The sequence below is a fragment of the Narcine bancroftii genome, chromosome 5 (genome assembly GCF_036971445.1).
Source record: "Narcine bancroftii isolate sNarBan1 chromosome 5, sNarBan1.hap1, whole genome shotgun sequence".
NCBI lineage: Eukaryota > Metazoa > Chordata > Chondrichthyes > Torpediniformes > Narcinidae > Narcine > Narcine bancroftii.
The window spans coordinates 1772306-1794576 of NC_091473.1; the positions used below are offsets into that span (position 1 = coordinate 1772306).

General features: G+C 39.8%; 1 protein-coding gene across 2 annotated transcripts in view; it reads right to left on the reverse strand.

Annotated features, from left to right (window-relative positions):
• The window catches only part of LOC138763028 (guanine nucleotide-binding protein G(i) subunit alpha-2), a 275105-nt gene that overhangs the window by 228570 nt on the left and 24264 nt on the right, over positions 1-22271 (reverse strand). The window contains exon 1 of one of the 2 annotated variants that reach the window (XM_069936548.1): positions 9209-9231. The exons of the other annotated variant lie outside the window; for it this stretch is intronic. The gene's annotated coding sequence lies outside the window, so the exon portion shown is untranslated. Of the gene's footprint in view, positions 1-9208; positions 9232-22271 lie in introns of those variants that run through there. 2 annotated transcript variants of the gene reach the window in all.

The window sequence follows — 22271 nt, forward strand, 5'->3', positions numbered from 1 at the left end:
TTGTCAGCTCACTGTTTGTATGGCCTTAACTTCACTGGTGAGTTGTCGAATTTGATCTGTGTGTTCTCAATCCTTGCGGCCTCTTTGGCTAGCTTTTCTAGGGCCACAGCAACACATGAGAGAAAGGGAATTATAAAGAACAATTCAGTCTCAGAAATAGCCTTTTGAATACTGCACCTCATGAAAGGATGATCAGTTATATTCTCAAAATGTCATATTTGCTGGGAGAAGTTAAACAGTGGTGTGGTAGCCACGGATACACTTTGCATCCATCACAAAGTGAGGGTCCATTTAAGGTTAATTCCCTCATTTAAAAAAAAAAGCGAAGTTGATAACTCTCTCTAATGCAGTGACCCATTCCAGTCAGGTTTTTATTCCCCCCACACAAACACATGCCTCCCTTGGTGAACCTGCTCAGCATAATGTAGAGGGCCTGTGTGGACATGTCGTATTTGGGCTGATACCAGTTAGTAAACAGGTGTCTAGTAGGTCGACATCTTTTTATTGGAAAACCCGAGAGACCAGTTGGAGCAGCATTCCCAAGCTAAATGTTCTGAATCGTTAAAGAGTATCACTACCATAGGAATGCCTTGATCCTTATAGGTTGGTATAGGAGTACAGATCCAATAATGAGATAAACATCACAGGCAAAACCCTCACCACCATCGAGAAAATATATAGGGAGCATTGCTATCAGAGAGCAGCAGCAATCATCAAGGATCAACATCCCCCAGAACACATTTTGTTCTTACTGCTACCATCAGGAAAGATGTACAGGTAGTTCCTGACTTATGACTGTGTTCCATTCTGACCAAACAGTTGCATCTCGAAATGGATGCAAGCTGGAACTATGTTAGCATGGCATGTAGAAGTTGTAAATTGGGTGATTACCTTAATTTTCAATCCAAATCAAGCATTAGCAGGGGATAGGTTTTTAGCTCTTCCTCATCATCCTGCACCATTTTTTTCAGTCATCTATATGGATGGTCACAAGTCACAAAGGTTGCAAATCAGTCCCAGCTGGTTGCCACAAGACTTGCATCACCAGGTTCAGGAACAGCTGCTACCCCCCCACCATCGGACTCCTCAACAACAAACTCAATCAGGGACTCATTTAAGGACTCTTACTTGTGCACTTGATTGATTTTTTTAAATTCTCTCTGTATTGCGCAGTTTGTTTACATTTCTTTATTTTTTTTAAATGCGTACATTGATTAGTTTTTTTACATTACCAATAAGTGGTAATTCTGCCTTGCATGCAGGAAGAATCTCTTGCATGCACTCTGACAATAGATCAAAAGTTAATACACAGAATGCTATGGATATGATTTACAATTTATGTATATTAGTGATATGCAGAATATCTTAGTTTATGTGACTGTCCATGCTATTTTATTGAATTGCATCCTTTTTGTTTGTACAAGTTCTTTATTAAGATCAATAAAAATATTTTTTAAAAGAATACATAGGATACGGCATCACTGCATGGCATGGGGCATCATTACCTCTGAGCAGAAAGCCCAGGCAAATCTCTCCCTGCCGTCGAGGAAATCTACATGGAACACTGCCGTGGAAAGCAGCAGCAATCATCAAGAATTCACGCTACCCAGGACATGATCTGTTCTCGCTGCTGTCATCAGGAAAGAGGTGTAGGTGCCACAAGACTCACACCACCAGGTTCAGGAACAGCTGCTACCCCTTCAACAGACTCAACAACTCAGACTCATTTAAGGACTCCTACGTAGCACATAATTTATGACTGAATATATTTTTCTTCTGCATTGCAGTTTACATTTCTCTCTTTTGTATAAACATCTTTTGAGTAAAGTTTTTTGCACTACCAATAAATAGAAAAATCCCACAGGAAAAAAAAATCTGTGGCTTACGTTATGCATGTACTCTGACAATAAACCTGAACTTTGAACTTTTCCAAACCAAAAGATATAAAAAGTTAAGAGAGAGAGAGAGAGAAAAAGAGAAAGAGAGAGAGAACAAGAGAGAGAGAGAGAGACAGCAGCAGTGAGGAGGGACAGTAGGGAGAGCATAGACCAACAGGCAAGAGGTCACAAGTTGGCCTATGCTCCCTCCATTGCTCCTTCTTTCCTCCTCTCCTCCTCCTCCCCCCACCCCCCACCCCCAACCTTTTTATTCCAGCACTTGCCTGTTTTTTGCTCACATCTTGATGAAGGGCTCAGGCCCAAACCATTGGGTACATCCCTTTACTTCCTATGGACGATTCTGCAGTTTCTGCAGCACATTTCTGTATTAAACTAAAAGCATACATTGGCAGACTTGCCTGTTTAACTTCATAACATTTACAATGTTAGCTTAAAGTTTGAATGACCAACTTATTTTCTTTAAGAGTCTGTCTACATCTCTTATCTGGAACTAAGGTTTGCTGAACAAAATTTCCTCTGGGTTTCTGTCATCTAAACTCACATCAGCTTTGAAGGCTGTATTCAACTTCAGTATTTACAACTAAACGAGTTTTCAACCTGAATTGATGACAGTCTTTTCACAGATGCTGCCTAACTTACCATTTCCACCATTGCTTTTATAACAAAAATGTTTAATGAAGGTATAATAAACTGAAGTTAATTTGACACATGTTTGGGGGGGGGGGTTTTGTGGGAGGTGTTAGCAGAGACCAACCTGTCACACGCGCACCCCCCCCACCCGCCCCTGATATAAAATCATGGGTTAATGTGCTAATGGGAATTAATAGAGCTGTCTCAATTTATTGAGTCCAATGATCTATACCAGCATTGTCTCAATGACAAAAACTAATCACAACACATTCTTTGCAAAACCATAATTTAACCCCCCCCCCCCCCCCCATCAATTAAAACATCACTACCAGAAATCCAGATACGTGCCATCTTGGAGTTGTAGAAATCTTTGACTTGTGCACCATTACAAAGAGATCAAAGTTAAAGCCAGTGAGCATTATTGATGTACTTTTCAGCCAATAAATACTTCAAGGCTCAATTCAAATATATTATGACAAAATATTGTCACCTCATTCATCTCCAAATAATTGAATACACCCCAACAATTTACAAGTGAATGTGAAGCAAAGACAGAATTTAATTTCTAATTTATTCATATTGTACTCCTATTATCTGTTAGTGGCTCTTGTGTACCACTCGAGACCTCCTGTGAGTGAAGAAGGAAGTTGATGGGTTTCAGTGGTTAGAATAGCATAGACAAGCCAAATTAACATATGGTGTAACATCAGTAGAACCCACTTTCAGATCTGCTTCAAACAGATTTGGTCTCCTTTTGAGATAACCTTGCTCTTAATTCAATTCCTTCCCCACCAACACCCCCCCCCCCCCCCCACCCTCCACATATTCAAATATTTTGCATTCGTTTTTTTTTACAAATGATCACACACGTTAATTCCATGTTAATTTCACATGTAGACACTTGTTTAAAATTAAAATATGCTGTAAATACAAGTCCCACAAATAGCATGGAGAAGGATTATCGTATACTTTATAGGAACTGGATCTCAGACATTAGAGTGCAATTTTAAAACAAAATGATCCAGCATTCTGGATGGCACAGAAAAAACCTACCCAGCCCAGCCCAGAGCAGAGTTTGTCCTCTACCAGCAACTCACCGGGGAAATGGAGTGGAAGAGTAATTTGGACAGCACGATTAAAGTTTGGCATCCACAACTCTGCCAGAATGACAGGGCCAAGAATGCCCTTGATCTGTTTGTTCTTCCGACACACATACATATGCACACTTGGTTTCTTCACCATTCCAAGTGTCTTTGAGGGGGCATCTTCAACTCTTAAATATTTTTGCCCTGATTCACAAAGCTGCAGCAATGATTGGAAGAGTTTAGCGGGGTGGGGGAAAAACAGCCTTGACACACACATCTTCCAAAAGGAAAACAAATTATTTTAAACACTATAGACTGAAATATTGCAATTCGTCAGAAGCATAAAAAGAAGCCAGTCCTTCACTCGAAACACCAATGGCAACACAATGTCCTGATTTACCTGGTCTAGAATTCTTTAAATGCCTCCCAAATATTGGGATTGTATCCAACTCTACAACCATCTCTGGCAAAGCACTTCAGTTATCAACTATTAAATATTTTCCCCTTACCTCCTTCAATAACTCCTACCTAAAACTTTAAACCTATGCTCTTGTATTTACTACCCCTCACATAGGAAAAGAATATGACCATCTACCCTATCTATACTTCAATCCCTCAGCCTCCTTGACTCCAGGTTAAATAAACCCAGCTTGTCCAATCTCACCCTATAACTAAAGTCTTCCAATAGAGGCTACAGACTCTGAATCCTCTTCCGCAATCACATTTTGCCCCCTGAACTGCACGGAACACCCCCTAGTGCAATCTAACCAGCATTTTGTATATTTGAAATGCATACCCCAACTTTAACATTCTATGTCCTAACTTAAGGCAAGTATCCTATGTTCACGTTACAACCCTCAGAGAATTATAGACTTCAATCTCAAGGTTCGCTGGTACTTTATGGAACAAGAAACATCTTACTGATACACTTCCATTCCCAAACTATTATGGACATTATCAAAATTAAACTATTTCTAACAATTCAAGCCCTTTTTATTTCAAATGCATCATATAGCTCAATATTTAAAAAGGGCATCTACTCCATTTAAAAAAACTCCATTGTGAAAGTCAGCATGCTACGGGCTGGGTAACCTGTATGTTTGTGTTTGAAAAGAAAATCTATTCAGAATTAAAATCAGGCCTTGTATTCATCACCAACTGAAACAGGAAGTCTGGCATTTTCCACTACACTCTAATGGTGTCATATGCACATCACAAGACATGCAAGGAAGCCATGCTGGAGCAGCAAATGAGAATCTTGGGCCAGAAAACCTAACTCAACCAAAAGTTAACACTGCTCCCTCTGCTACTTATCACATACATCAACCTTAAATCTAATGCAGGCAGTTTGCACAATATTTCAGAGCAAAGGAGACCTAATCCAAAATAGTGACACATCTAGTATTGCTCCAGCAGTAGTGAATCAGGGGAAAAGCATCCAAGAGCTGAAGAGTCCCCCTCAAAGACAACTGGAATGCTGAAGAAATCAAACACGCGTGGGAGGGGGGGGGGGGGGAAGAAAACAGAGGAACAAATAGATTAAAGGCAGAGTTGTGGATGCAAAACTTCAATCCTGCTATCCAAATTGCTCTTCCACTTCAGTTCCCCAGTGAGCCATCGCTACAGGATATACTTCAACAACTTTAAAATCATTTCTCCAGCAATGATTCCAAACTCTTCCTTTCCAACTGAAATAGAGGCAATAATAAAGCATTTCATTAGCTGTAGATCTTGTTAAGTCCAGAGATTGTTGAAAGCAAAACTTAAATAGTCCTCATCTCTCTTTAAGAGGGACAAGGACAGCAAATGGGAACATTGTTCCACTCCAGAGGGTTGCTGAAGGTCTTGTATTTCCCAGCACTTCCCAGATCTAAAGGTCCCATGTGGCATGGATCCAGAATGCCAGAATATTAAAAGAGGTCAAATTGACAAAACTGGGAATCTCCTGAAAAGGCATTGCCTGAGTCATCACCCAGTTTGCCCAAAGCAGTGGACAACATGGTGATCAGGAGGAACAAACCTCATGCTCTAACTGACCAATCAAAATGAGAAAATGTGAACATGAACGAGAAACACATCCTCATTTGTTACCACTCAGACAACATCTTAGGACTTCTTACCTAACACAGGAATACTCTCACACATATTGCAATTCGAACCAACAGCATCTTTTTTTTCTTGAGACCACAAGGTGATAATAAAACCTAGTCTGCCAAGCAACTCCCTTGGGATTCAAGCAAAATGTTTTAAATGAGATCGATGCATCCTTGGGTGAATGGAAAACCAAAAATAGAAATGGGGAAAAACAACTTCCACAAATCTAAGTTGATAGTCATTAATGAGACTCAACTTTGCATAATCTATAGTTTAGTTTTGACAGAGTAAACACAAAGAAAATCAATAAAATATCAAAAACAAGCTTCTATAGTTATAAATGGCACTTCCCAAATAAAAAAACAAATTACATCTACACAATTATTTTCAAATGTTATATCTTTAGTTCCTGACAATTAACGGAAGCACAGAGGAGCTGATTGTTGATTTTAGGAAGAAGAGATTGAGGGACCACGCTCCTGTCTCCATTGATGAGAAGGAGGTGGAGAGAGTCAGTGCTTTCAAATTTCTGGGAATCCATATTTCAAAAGACCTTTCCTGATGCCATCACAGTGAGACAACTGTGAAAAAGGCACACAAGCATTTCTACCTCGTATGGAGTATGAGGAGATTTAGCAGTTCTTCAGATTCTCGGTCGGACTTTGACAGGTGCACTGAAAAAATTATACTGGCTGGTTGCATAACAGCCTGGCTTGGGAATTCAACTGCTCAGGCATGCAGAAGGTCGTAAATACAGCTGTGTCCATCACAGGCGCTGACCTCCCATCCATTGCCAATAGCTATGTGATATACTGCCTCACTGACAAAAGGCAAAGGAGGAAAAACCCAACACCTAACCCCAACCATCCAATTTTCCCCTGCAGCCGCTGCAACCGTGTCTGCCTGTCCCGCATCGGACTTGTCAGCCACAAACGAGCCTGCAGCTGACGTGGACTTTTACCCCCTCCATAAATCTTCGTCCGCGAAGCCAAGCCAAAGAGAAAGAGATACTGCCTCAAGAAGGCAGACAACAGCATCAAGGAAGTTCATCACTCTGATCACCACCTCTTCTCACTGCTACCTTTGGGCAGAATGTACAGAAGCCAGAAAACCAGAACCCCTAGTTTAAAGAACAGTTTCTTTCTAACAACTAATAGACTCTTGAACTTCCCCTTGGTACATGGGCTGTCTGCACTATTAGGAGTCACTTTTTTTTTTGCACTAGGATTACTGTGAATATTTATATCCATCTCATGTATTTCTTGTCTCTTAATTTAATTATTTTACTAATATAGTTTTTATTTACAGGTACCTTTTTGACTGCTGCAAGAACTTCAGCATACATGTACATCGTACAATGTGTAGGACAATAAATCCAATCATGGCCAGGTTGATTCCAGAAATGAAGGGATTATCTTATGAGAAGCGACTGAGTAGCCTGGAACAATATTCATTGGCGTTTAGAATGATGAGGTGGGAGGTGTGTGGGTGGTGTGGTAGAATCTTGTGGACACAAAATTATGAAAGGAGCAGACAAGATAAAAACAGGGAATTTATTTCCACTGGCAGTTAGGTCTAAATTAAGGGATCCAGCCTTTAGATTTAAGGCAGATGAAGAGGAACTGCTTCTCCCAGGGAGTAGGGAATCTGTGGAATTATCTGCCCGAGGAAGCAGTGGAAGCTGAATGCATTTGAGCCTAAGTTTTGAAGAATAGGGAAAGAAGGGTAAATGGGGAATAGGCAGAGATAAGGGGAGCTAAATCCACCACCAGATCACCCATTATCTTATGAACAGGTGAGTAGACTTCACAGGCCAAATTGCCTTCTCCAGCTCCTATTTTGTTACGATCTTGCATTTTCACTTCCCCAAATGCAAGTAGTTGGATTTTCCCAATTCTAATCTAATATGAATTTATTTTAAAAATCCTCATCAATTTCAACTCAAACAGCATGTCAGTATGTAAACTACACAATTACTTTCAATTATTTTTCTGTAAGCAAAATTATTCTCTTTGTGTTGCTCTCAGTCTAAATCTGTGAAATCATGTTGACAATCAAGTGTTTAAAAATATTAATTAGTCCCAGAAGCATTAAAGGTGCAAATTATGGTTCAGCTTTTAGTTCTCATTATTCTACAACTTCAGCAGTAGAAATAAATTTCATCGAGATGTTGTTTATCCTGCACCACCAAAGCAAAGGACCCTACAATGCTACATTTCAACCTTTCAAGTCAGTTTGATAACAGAAGGGTATGGGGCAGTTATCACCATCTGCCTCTCCCTTTGCAGTTATGAATATTCTAGGATGCTTCACATGTGCCGATAAATGCAAATTGTAAAATTGAGATTTCTCAGACCTTGCTTACCCAGATGCAAGTCAAACTCGCCAAGAATGATGATCCAAAAAAAATGCTATGATTTATCATCTAATTGTTGCACTCACTTTCCCTCCTGCCTTTTTCTTCTTTACAATGCTTTTTATTTTAAATATTTTTTTTTTTTTTTTACACAATAAACCATATTGACTAAAATACATAGACATTTTTCTCTTGAATATATAGTGTCATTTTCTCCCCTTTTTCCCTCCTCCCTTCCCTCCCTCCCTCTCCCCCTTCCCATTTATTCAAAGTTCAATCTATATGATACATTAAATCCGTTAGACATTGTTGTCACTTAATAAAATAGACAAGAAATTTTTATCTTTTACTTTTATATACTGAGTCAGTTCATTTTGTTGTCTTCTCCTTCTAATTAAATAATAGCAACTTTGCAGCTAAACTGATGTGATCACACACCCTTGTTTGTTCCCTTGACATATTTACCCTTTTAATTTAAACTGACTACTGTGGGTTTCCAGTTTAAAGCAATTGCTCTCCTCACAGGCATAATTTGAAGACAATTTGATGACTGGCATAAATTCAGCAATTAAAAATAAATGCATCATTGATTCAATGAGACCTCTAGAATAGTTAGTGTGCAAAACCGTAAAATTCATTCTGATATGAATTAAGGCATGCGGTTCAAATAGAGGTTAGTCAGTGCAAAGGAACTTTACTTGATCAAGTACAGCCTGGAGTTTACCACCCCACTCTACCCAATAAGTATTCCTCAAAAGCACAAATATTTTAGTTTCACCTGCATACTTAATCATAAGTATCAATACAATTCCACAAACACCACAATCACTGAAAACAACTGAATTCGCAACTAACAATCTATGTTTGAATCAACTTTTGAAGACGCTACACAGACTGTCATCAAATTAGTTATACAGCATGTAAGCAAGCAATTGAGCTCACATCCATATCTACAGTTAGGTATTAATTCCATCTTCTAGCACCCTCCCCCCCTCCCAAATTCTTCTCTGTACTGTAAATTCCATTGCCAATTTATCCAGACAGCACTTCAAGATCATCATAACTGGCTTAATTCCTAAATCAGCCTGTTGGCATCCTGTCCATTCACTGTGAAAAATCAACCATAATAAGAGAACAGTACATACAGTTCTTTGCCAATGTGCTGGATCCCTTCTCTCCAGAGATAATGATGTCCACTGTGGTACTGAACAAGTGTTTCTCTGCAATTCTACATTGCAAAATTGACATAAGAAAATTTCAGTGAACATCATCTGCACAAATTGTATTTGGAGTTTAGTCTGAGCTAACTGCCGCAGGTTGAAATCAGATTTCAATCCTGAACTGCAAACCTCAGACAATTTTCCTTTTGAAACATCTTTCACGTAAAGCAGTGCTGACTTTGAAGTATCTGGCAGAGAAATTCACTCAGCTTCCCAGTAAGCAACAGAAATGAAATCACTACAAGTGGTGAGAACCTCGAGTAACTGAATAGACTAGAAAACAGCCCCTCTAAACAAAGACTGGCTGTGTTACTTCGATCAATTTTATCCTTGCTGTATACCTTTTACATTAGGTGACAGGGATTTGGCACAGAAAGGAAGTTGAGGGCTATGGCATATTGAATGGATTGGCAGGCTTGAGGAGCATTTTCAAGATAAAATGCACACTAAACTATTTTCACTCTAACTTTTAAAATGCTTGAACATCACTGATTTTTTTAAATTTATTCAGCACCCAAATACTGTAACTGCATTTTTATTCGTAAGGGCAAACATACGACTCTCAAGTCAATTGGGCCGAATAGACACCAGTGGAAATGACTGAAAATACAAAGATCCACTCGATAAGAGTAGAAATCAGATCCAAGCACAGTGTGCATTTGAAGCCCCAACCCTAATTAGGCTCTAATATTAAGGGGGATGATTTTGGCCGATTAGCAGAAATAAATTTTATTCTAATAAACAGTCCTGAAAACAAACTAAACAGAAGCTTACCTGAGCACACCTCTGGATTATCCCAATCATATCAAACACAATATAAACACAATGTATACATCCTACCTTTTTAAACTCTCCCCCCTACTCAAACTCAAGCCCAGGATCAAATCCTAATACAGGTATACTCCTCTTTACAAAACTAGAGCATTCCTATGGAATCTTTCGTAAGCTGAAATGGTGTAAAGAAGTGATTACCAAGGGAAAAAAATTTTGTGTTCCCAGACAAAAATAACCCTCCAAATCATACCATAGCACAAAATAGGCCATTCTGCCCTTCTAGTCTGTGCCAAAACATCATCCCATTAGTCCCACCAACTTGTCCATTAGCCCTCTAGACCTCTCCCATCCATGTATCAAGCCAGTTTTTTTTTAAAAGAGTGAGCCTGCATTTACCACATTAGATTGCAGCTCTGACCAAATTCCCACCTCTGCGTGGGAAAATTCTCCCTAAACCTTTCCCATTTCATCCTGACGCCATGTCAACTTGTATTTATCTCTCCTAATCTAAGTGGAAAGAGCCTACTCAAATTTGCTTTGCCTATACCTCAATTTTGTAAACTTCTATCAAATCTCCCCTCAGTCTTTTACACTCCAAGGAAATAAGCCCCAACCTGTTTAACCTTTCCCTGTAACTCAACTCCTGAAGACCTGGCAACATCCGAGTAAATCTTCTCTGCACTTTTTCAATCTTACTGATATCCTTCCTGTGGTCTGGCAACCAGAGCTGCACACAATACTCCAAATTTTGTCTCAACAATGTCTAATACAACCCCACCATAACATCCCAACTCCTCTACTCAATACTTTGATTCATAAAGGCCAAGATACCAAAAGCTTTCTTCAGAACCCTGTCTACTTGTGACACCACTTTCAGGGAATAATGTATCTGCATTCCCAGATCCCTTTATTCCTCCACACTCCTCAGTGCCCTACTATTTACTGTATACATCCTACCTTGGTTTGTCCTTCCAAAATGCAACACCTCACACTTATCTGCATTAAATTCCATCTGCCATTTTTCCAGCTGGTCCAGATCCCTCTGCAAGCTTTGAAAGTCTTCCTCACTGTCCACAACGTCTCCAACCTTAGTGTCATCAGCAAACTCACTGATCCAATTTACCACATTATCATCCAAATCATTGATATAGACAAAAATCAACAGTGGTCCCAGCACTGATCTCGGAGCCATACCACTAATCTTAGGCCTCCAGTCTGAGAACCAATCATTCACTACCACTCTCTGGCTTCTCCCATCCAGCCAATTTCAAATTCAGTTTACAACCTCTCCATGGATACCTAGTGTCTGAACCTTCTGAACTAGCCTCCCAAATGTCAAAAGCCTTAAGTCCACGTGGACAACATCCACAGCCTTTCCTTCATCTACTTTCTCAACCTTAAAAAATTCTACAAGATTCATTAAAAATGACTTACCACGTACGAAGCCGTGCTGATTATCCTCAATCAGCCCTTGGCTGTCCAAATACTTGTATTCCAATCTCTCAGAATTCCCTCCAATAATTTACTCATCAGTCTGTAATTTCCTGGTTTATTTTTGGAGTCCTTTTTAAACAACAAAACAACATGAGCTACCCTTCTTTTCTTATACACTATTCCAGTTCCCTGTATAAATACTGATGCAAAAAAAAACTGCTTAAGATCTCCCACACGCCATGAGGCCCCACACATAGGCAAACCACTCATCTTCCAGGGGACCAATTTTGTCCCTTGCCATCCTTTTAACATTCTTGTAGAAGCCCTTCGGGTTTACATCCACATTATCTACCAAAGCAACTTTTTGTTTTATTTTTTTCTTCCTAATTTCCTTTTAAGGTATTTTCTATACTCTTCTGATATTTCATTTGCTCCTTGATGCCTATACCTGCTATACACCTCTCCTTAACCAGATTGCAAATAACCCTTGAAAATCAAGATCCCCTATGGCTGTTAACTTTGCCTTGAATCCTGATAGGAGCATACAAACTGCAAAAATCCTTTTGTAAAAGCGGACACAGGTTTCTTCATAAAAGAGAATTTGCGTAAAGCAAGTATTTGTAAAGCGGGGTATACCTGTACCATGTCCTGGTAAGCGCTAATAAACTCACTCTGCAAAATTATTCCAACTTATCTAATGTGGTACAGGTTGTACCTCTCTTATCCGACACTGTGGTTCGGCAACTCCCGTGGTCTGGCACCTTTGAATCTGCTGCCATTGGTACAAACTCCTTACAGACATCATGGGATTCGAACCCCATCCCAATTGCTAAGCACTGCAAAGGCATTACTCTAACCACTACGGAAACCTTGCCACCGCACAGTATTATTTCTTATTTTGAGCTTTGTTCTACCTTTGATAGGTTTACATGGGGGCTCCCTTCAGGGTCAACTTCTGTTTTCCAGCATTTTCTCTGGTCCACCAATGACCAGGTCTAAATATCACTAGATTAAAGAAGTATAACCTATATCTCATTCCTTCCATGAGCAGATGGTATCTGGGATTTCAACCAACTCCATAAACTGTTGGTGATTGCGTACATAAATTTGGAAAGACTTCACAAACTATTTCTCTCAAAGTCCAAATCACATGCTTGTGCAGCTTTTCAAATGGATTCAGAGTAGTTGTGGAATCCAAAGAAGTTAATGACAGCATAAATATTGTATATTCGATGATGGAACAGGAAAAAGAACAACTCCATGAGTAAGAGTTTGTCCTGGGTCAAAAACAGACTTGATCTCTGTCAAGAAACCATAATGGACCATCAATAAAGTTGCTCTATTTCAGATGGCTCAGCAGCCATACTGCAGGTTCAAACAACACGGTGGAATCAGCCTCCATCTGATACCAGGCAAATCTTTCAGATAACAAGGGTCAGTACAGAAATGCCAATTCTTCAGCTTGTATAGGTCAATCCAAAACCCAAGGTTTCAAATTGCACCCCCACCTGAATGCCGAGAGTTGGAACTTTCCCAATACTCTGATCACAGTCTGTGGTTCAATCAATTCTCTCCCCCACAAATGGGGACCAGAACAAATCCAACTGCTAAGCTGTGCTGATGAAATGTGTTGAGCAATTACAAATAATTTTCATGCTGCCCTCTCCTCTGGATGCCCTGTGCTGTCTCATCTACTCCAACACTGAACAAGAGCATGGTAACAACAGTACATTGTTTGAGAAATTATCTTTTTAATAATTTGATTACAAATAATTCTACTTCTCTACATTAACTCACACACAATATAAAACAGCCATGCTCACTCCTTTAACTTAATATTAAATTTGTAAATTAATGTTAATGGAGTTCTGTTCCTTTCCTGGCAACAGCATGAACTTGTATTTTCCGCCCCCATTTCAAAGAGCACATCAAGTACATTGACAATTAGTGACCCCTGCTCGGTGACTGTTGCAATTTTCTGCCATGTGTACACAAACACTGTAGTGTTCATTTTAAAACTGTAATGTCATCCAACTTTCAAAGTTATGAAAGGTTTCTATTTTTAAGAAAGCCATTCTGACTCACCACTGGGGTTCAAAAGCACAGTACAGAGTGGGTAGAATGCACATTTATCCAGATCTTTATAAAAACACACATTCATTTCAAAAAGTTCAAAGATAAAGATATGAAATAAAGTGAAATGGTAAAAATCAAAGGTGCAGAAGCTGGATGCCACACTCACCTTGAGCCAGAGTGGGTAGAATGCACATTTATCGAGATTTTTATAAAAACACACATTCATTTCAAAAAGTTCAAAGATAAGGATATGAAATAAAGTGAAATGGTAAAAATCAAAGGTGCAGAAGCTGATGCCACACTCACCTTGAGCCCTGTGGAAAACGCTGGATTTGATTGCTTGCTCGACAGGGCAAGTTCCAAAAACTTTATTTGATCTGTCTGGTCAACAATAGTTTCTAGAACATCAGATCATAAGATTGGTATTGAACAATCAGCAATCAAGTTTGCCTCGATTCTTGGAGTTAGCACTACCAATGAGCACAAGATGACCCCAGCAACATTCCAGATTTTCTAGTACAGGAGAAACCATGTCTGGGACACAATATCTAGTTGTCTAATTAATTTCAAGGGCTGTTTGATCATTTTTTTTCCTCAAATTAACAATATAAACATTTTTTCCGATCTGCGATCAAATAAGCCAAACTTATTTTAATTCTGTGGTTCCCTCCCTCAACTCAACTTCACATATGGGGCTTTCAAGCAGTTTTCCTTCAAATCTAAATGGCTGCAGTACAGGAGGTATTCATCCGATCCCATCAATTCGTGCTTTCTGCCAGAGCAACTCTCGTTCCAATTAAAGGCCCCATCTATAATCATGAAAGGTTTTCTCCACTGTATGATTAATTCAATACCTTCTGGAGGGCCAAGGTGAAGCCTTCTGGAGGGCCAAGGTGAAGCCTTCTGGAGGGCCAAGGTGAAGCCTTCTGGAGGGCCAAGGTGAAGCCTTCTGGAGGGCCAAGGTGAAGCCTTCTGGAGGGCCAAGGTGAAGCCTTCTGGAGGGCCAAGGTGAAGCCTTCTGGAGGGCCAAGGTGAAGCCTTCTGGAGGGCCAAGGTGAAGCCTTCTGGAGGGCCAAGGTGAAGCCTTCTGGAGGGCCAAGGTGAAGCCTTCTGGAGGGCCAAGGTGAAGCCTTCTGGAGGGCCAAGGTGAAGCCTTCTGGAGGGCCAAGGTGAAGCCTTCTGGAGGGCCAAGGTGAAGCCTTCTGGAGGGCCAAGGTGAAGCCTTCTGGAGGGCCAAGGTGAAGCCTTCTGGAGGGCCAAGGTGAAGCCTTCTGGAGGGCCAAGGTGAAGCCTTCTGGAGGGCCAAGGTGAAGCCTTCTGGAGGGCCAAGGTGAAGCCTTCTGGAGGGCCAAGGTGAAACCTTTTTTTTTTAAATTTTTTATTTTTCACACCATAAATCACATTAGCCATGATATACACTATTTCTTTTTCACACATATACAGTGACTTTTTCTCCCCCACCCCTCCCTCCTCCCAAGCCACCCCCCCCACCCCCCCTCTCATCCATTTTAGGTATACAATCTAGGTTGCATTAAGCCAGTCAGACAATGTTGTCATTCAACAAAAATACACCAGAAATTCTACTGAGTCCATTCTTTTCTTTCCTTCTCCTTCCATCAACTTAGGTAATGTTTGTCCCCGGTATGTTATCGCTATTCTATTTAATGTAAGGCTCCCATACTTGTTCGAATATTTCAATATTATTTCTTAACCTATATGTTATTTTTTCTAATGGAATACATTTATTCATTTAAATTTAGTAGTTTCTTCCTTTTAATTTGGTTATGTATTCCATTAATATTTAAAGTCATATAGTTCAGCGTAGCCCTTTTATATTTTGTTTATCTTCTCTTTCCGTTTTTCCATCATTACCTTTCCTCCTTTTCCATTTCTGTTTTCTTATTTTCAACTCTTTACCAGACAACATTCCTACAACATCCAACATTTTCCTTATTCTCCTATTTCTATCTTCTTTATCCCCAATCTCCCCTTCCCCTCCTGAGTTGCCCTTTATCCCTTGTCGGACAACCACATCTCCCCTCTCCATTTGGATTTGCGAATCCACTCGCAAGCGTCAACTGATTTTGCAGTGACCGCTATTTCCCCCCACCCAGCCCCCCGAGAAAAGATTTCACTTTTCATATGTCACAAAGGTCACTCTTTTAATTCCCTCCTTATTCTCTCTATTCCATTACCTTCCCTTATTAATTCTTGTCTATACTATCTATATTTTCCTCTAAGTACAGATACATTCACGTATGCACATTGTCTCTATTCACTCTTATACCTCTTTACCCGCATACATATCAATCGTGATCATTTTTACTCTCATTACCCGTCTTCATCCCTCAGTCTATTTTTGTCTTTACCCACATACATATCAATCGTGATCATTTTTACTCTCATTACCCGTCTTCATCCCTCAGTCTATTTTTGTAATTGTTCTGCAAATTTTCGTGCTTCTTCTGGATCCGAGAATAGTCTGTTTTGTTGTCCTGGAATAAATATTTTCAATACCGCTGGATGCTTTAGTATAAATTTATACCCTTTCTTCCATAAAATCGCCTTTGCTGTATTGAACTCTTTTCTCTTCTTTAGGAGTTCAAAACTTATATCTGGATAAATGAAGATTTTTTGCCCTTTATACTCCAGTGGTTTGTTGCCCTCTCTTACTTTTTCCATTGTCTTCTCCAGTACCTTTTCTCTTGTAGTATATCTTAGGAATTTTACTACAATAGATCTTGGTTTTTGTTGTGGTTGTGGTTTAGAGGCCAATACTCTATGTGCCCTTTCTATTTCCATTTCTTGCTGTAGTTCTGGACATCCTAGGGTCTTAGGTATCCACTCTTTTATAAACTCCCTCATATTCTTGCCTTCTTCATCTTCCTTAAGGCCCACTATCTTTATGTTATTTCTTCTGTTATAATTTTCCATTGTATCTATTTTTTGAGCTAGTAGTTCTTGTGTCTCTTTAGTTTTTTTATTAGATTCCTCCAATTTCTTTTTTAAGTCTTCTACATCCATTTCTGCTGCTACTGCCCGCTCTTCCATCTTGTCCATTTTCTTTCCCATTTCTGTTAAGGTCATATCTATTTTATTCATTTTTTCTTCTGTGTTGTTTATTCTTTTTCTTAAATCATTAAATTCCTGTGTTTGCCATTCTTTAAATGACTCCATGTATCCTTTAATAAGAGAAAGTACCTCCTTTATCTTGCCTTTCTTTTCTTCTTCTATTTCACTGTACTCTTCCTCTTCTTCTTCCTCTGGGTTGGCCATCTGTTGTTTCTTTGTTGCCCTTTCCTTCTCTTCTTTCTTGTTTCTATTGTCTTCTGTGGTCTCTTCTTGCTGCAGGTGTTCTGCAGCTGTCATTGCCGGCTGTGGAGATCGACTCCCCAGCTGGTCCCCCCTCCCGTCGGTGTGTTTTTTTTCATGCGCATCGCGCACTTTTACTCGGCTCAGCGAGCCATTTTTGTAGTCCATTATTTACCGACCTGAGGGAGCGGGTTTCTCTCTCAGCAGCGGGCCTCTTCGAACAGGTAAGGCCTTCACCTTTTTCCTCCGTTGTCTTCTCTTCCTCTCTTCTTACCGTTGCTTTCGATTTTTCTTTTTTTGTCGCCATCTTCTTTCCAAGGTGAAACCTTCTTGAGGGCCAAGGTGAAACCAGCATCTGTAAGGAGTACTTTCTAACACTGAAAACACGATTTCCTCATGTCACTTTGTTTTTTCTCCTCCCCTAAATACCTGCTGCCTTTTATGCAAGACTCCACCATCAGGAACAGACTCTTACTCCCCATTCTTTCCAGATCCCACAATGATAAATACTTGTAATAAATTATCTCCCCTCACCCTTTCTTGGCTGACGAATATCTTCCCAACCTTGCTATTCTACTCTTGCATTTGCATTCCCTTATCCCATCAACCATTTTTCTAAATCTTCTGAACCCACTCCAATACCTTCACTTCCTTCTTATAATATGGCAATTTATTTAACTTTTCTGGACCTGGCTCCCATTAGCAATTTTAAATACAGGTATTCCCCGACTTACCACTTATGTGACTTAAGACCATCCATACATACAACAGAATTTTTTTTTTTAAATTAAGAAAAAATGTAAAAATTACACTCTTATAGTGAAAGTTGGGGCCTATCTATGGAAAATAATCTCTAAGGCAAGCGTGGTCAACCTCATGAGAGTTGGCCTTGGTAGCCACCATGTTGTATTTGATTGTTATTAAATGTTGTTATTACCCACATGGATTTCACAACTTAATAAATTATCTGAGTAAATTCCACAGTGAAACATAGAGCCAAGTTACCTTTGCCAATTGGTTGCTGGAATACTAGTGGAAGCCCTATAATGGGCCTCTTGCCTGAAGACAAGCTAGGGGATAGAAACCTAATAGCTTTCCACACAGCCCCTGCTATATGCAAGATGAAGAAAGGCCTGGCTAGCTGGTGCATGTCAATGCCTGCTGCTATGGAACCATATCCCAACAATGTTGCTGTCTCAGTCAATGTTTATTAGCCATTCTTTGAAGCAGTCATGAAGCAAACACATTGCTGTAGGTTGGAGAAACATAGCTGGGTCAAGTAATGATTAGACATCCTTGTTCCTTGTGAACAAGATAGGCCTTCACAATAACCAACTACTGTCGTTCTATTGTCACCAAACTGCCTTCATTTCCAGTTATGTACTCAACTGGTTGAAAATTTGTGAAGAAGCCATCAAGATATTTGAGCTCATCAATAATCCAAGTTTATGGAGAGTAATCCAGTATCCTATTGTGCTCCAGTACATTATGCTCCATTGACTAAATATAACATACTTTGCCACTCTCTGAATCTCACTCAAGGGGCAAGGATTTAAAAACAAACCATTTCCCAGTTCAAAGGGGGAATACCCCAACTTTGTTCACATGCCAAACATTAGGAATGCAGAAAATAGGATTACAACATCCACTTGGCTGAATAATTGCCTTACATCTCAATACAATACAATGCTAAAGGCTAGCAAATGGAAAAACATCAAATCCTCAAGTTCATTATCATCCAATGGCAAAAGTATGACCTGACGAAACAGCATGCAAAACTACAGGCATACAACCAGATACAATACACATGCAAACAATATGTACAGGACAAATATACATAACCTCCATCAGATCTGGAGCAACAAAGGGCTGTATTCTTAGTCCTCTGTTCTATACACCTATGACTGTATGGGTCAGTACGATAACAAATTTGCTGTTGATACCAGGGTAGTGGGCTGTATAAAAGGGGTGGAGTCAATATACAGGAGAGAGGTTGAAAACTTGGCTGAATGGTGCACCAAAAGCAACCTCACACTCAATGTCACCAAAACCAGGGAGCTGATTGTTGATTTCAGGAAGGAAAAGCCAGAGGGGATAGCAGAAACCTAATAGCCTGAACAAACCTGAGATTGTCTAATCTTGGAAGCTATGCAGGCTCAGGCCTAGTCAATATAAGGAGGTAGACCACCTAGGAACACCATGTGCTGTAGGTTTCTGTGGGGGGCCCTGGAGAAAGTGGCAACTCTGCCTTACGGTAGAGAAAAGTTTTTTGGTGCCTGAAATGCATTGCCAGGGGTGGTGATGGAGGCTGGAACAATAGGGTAATTTAAGAGATTCTTAGACAGGCACATGGAAGAGAGAAAAATAGAGGGCTTCAAGGTAGAAAGGGTTTAATTTTTTTTTGGTAGGTATATATGGCTTGGCACAACATTGTGGGCCAAAAGACCTGTTCTGTGCTGTGGTATTCTATGTCTTAAAAATGTAAAATTTCATGCATGTTACATTCTAAATGTAGTGTTACGTGACAATAATGGAACCGTTACCTTTATCAGGAATTTAAAATCCCAGAGAGTCTTTCCTTGAACCAATACACTAACACTAATGGCATCATGAAGAAGCAGCCCCTCTGCTTCCTCAGGAGCTTGTGGGGATTTGGCATGATATCGGAAACCCTGGCAAATTTCTAGACACATGGTGGAAAGTGTGCTGACCAGCTGTATCACGGTCTGGTATGTAAACACAAATATTGCCGAGCAAAAGATAGTGGACATAGCCCAGGACATCACAGGCAAAATCCTCCCCACCGTCATGAACGTAGACAGGGAACCCTGCCATTGGAGAGCAGCAACAATCATCAAGGATTCACATCACATCCATTAATGGGAAATGCTCCACAATGACTAATCGCCATGCCCGGAAGAATTATTATTGGTATTTCTGCATGGACTTGGAACAGAGAAATAGCACGTTGCAAACTCAAGATGATGCATGAAGTGATACACATGGAAGCAGCAAGCTGCAAATTAAAAACAATTAAGCCAGCAAAACCAGAGCATCGAGACTTGGTGAGGAGAAATTTTTGAAAAAAGAAAAAGAACTTTGAACTCCATTTAGGAATTATATCATACAAAATGGATTTCAACTCCGAATTGAGTGGTTGAGTTCCTGCACACTGTCAATACAATCAAGCTGAGTAAACAGACAAGACACTGAACAACTAGGATACTGGTGAAGTGATTTCAGACCTGTGCAGAAAGTTTTGTCATTGGAATAAATATGATGGACATGACATAACAGGGAAAATGTTTATAGAAGGCAGGATGAAATGTAAAGTTGCCAAGATGGCTGTAGGCTTGTAATGGATGTTAATAGTTCAGCATTATCTTGAGATAGAGGTGTAAATAGAATATGAAGATGGGCAGATTGGAAAAAAACATGTTGATGGAACTGTAATGTGCAGATGTGGCGCAGTTAATGCAACGCTGTTACAGTGCTAGTGATCGGGACAGAGGTTCAAATCCCACACTGTCTTCAAGGAGATTGTAAGTTCTCCTTGCGTCTGTGTGGGATTTCCCTCAGGGGCTCCAGTTTCCTTCCACCGTTCGGGGATTGCCAATTATCTGAGCGGCACAGGTTTGTGGGCTGAAATGGCCTGTTACCATGCTGTATGTCTATCTGGAAGTCAGAACAAGTTTCTGTTGGCGTCCAAAATTATTTAATGAAGCCATTTTATTCATCAAAAAGCCCCATTTGCATCGGCACTTTAACCCAGTAATTAACTGCCAATCTACCGGTTAACATGCCAGTGTGAACACTAGTGAACCAACACGTAGGTGTCAGATGAACTGACTATGAATCAGCATATCCGTTAGCCCAGTGTGAAAGGGACAGGGGGTATTGCAGGACGTCACTGCTCGAGGATAGGCGCCCTTTTGCTCTGTGGCAAGTATGAACGGCAAAAATGCTATTTTGAACTGGTTCGTTGAGCCGCCAATTTACTGGTTAGTCAATGTGAAAAGGGTTTTTGGTTAGGCCACTTTTGCAATTAGTTTCTGGCTCAGCTGTATTCAACCACCTTTCTCAGATCTCTACATCCTTTTGTCATTCAATATGACAAAAAATTTAACTGCTCCAAGCTAACTCATCTAAACCTTGCATGCTTGGATAGCCAAAACACATGTACTTGATCCCCAGTGAAATAATTCAAGATTTTTTAAAAAAATACTGAATGGACAGTCAAGAACTTCCACACATTCAAACAGAAACTTCTGGTCTCAACCCCCATTTCCAATGAAAATGCAGTCAAGCTAGAAATCATGAGGGGACCCACTTCCCTGTTTCAAAGAAAAAAAAATTCAACTGAAAACAGCTTCTGTTTCTTTTCAAACTATTTAAACCACAAGCTCAAGGTGGAAGCTGGACCGACACCCTGACTCCACTGAAGTCATCACACATCAAATCTTGAAATGTAAACCGAGGAAACTCGATCTGAAGGGCAAGAATCTGATTTCTGGAAAACTCTCTCTCATCAGAAAAACAGAGGAGGAAGTGAGTCAATGCTCCACAGAAAGGCAAAATAACTGCTCCCTCATCTTACAGCAGTTTCAGATACATCCAATCTCCTCTGCGACCAAAAGTAATCAATTACAGTTGTAAGCTAATCACGCCTTCATCAATAATTAATTTTTATTTAAAAACATTGTACTGAAAATGTAAAAGATCAGATATACTTTGACCATCAGCATTGGTGAAACCAATCAGCATTCCAAAATCACATTGGAATAAAATAATACTTTTTGCACCAATTTCAAAAATGCCTTATTCAAATCCTGCGCAATGTTCTATTTAAAATAAATCAATTAAGCTTTCTTTAAAAGTCTTTCAATTAATGTTGCATGATGTTGGAAAAATGAGCCAAGTAACGTCCCTGGCAAAAAGATATGTTTGCAATTCTTTGAGTTTTTATTTAGAAAGCTCAGTTAAAGGAATGTCAGATGCTTTCCAGACTGACCACAAGGTTTCAAGCAGTGTAACTGGGTTTATGGGTAAATGTCAGATCTGCCATGAACTGGTGAAACAGCAGCTCCAGCATTAAGACCACAGGGTGCAAGTTCCTGTATGGTTTATCCCTGAAACTAGTACACCCACAACTGCAACATCTTTGTACATGCAATTTATAATAAACCCCAAAATCCATCCAGATCTGGGACAACTTACGTGCATCTTAAACACTTATATCTGTGAAATAAACCAAAACCTCAATTAAGGAAAAATGTACATTCAAAACCAAGTTTTTCCCATTAAAATTCCACTACTGCCCAAATCATCCCTCCAAACCTTTCTGCATCTCCATGACCTTCTATATCTCTGCACTTCCAATCCAAGACTTTCA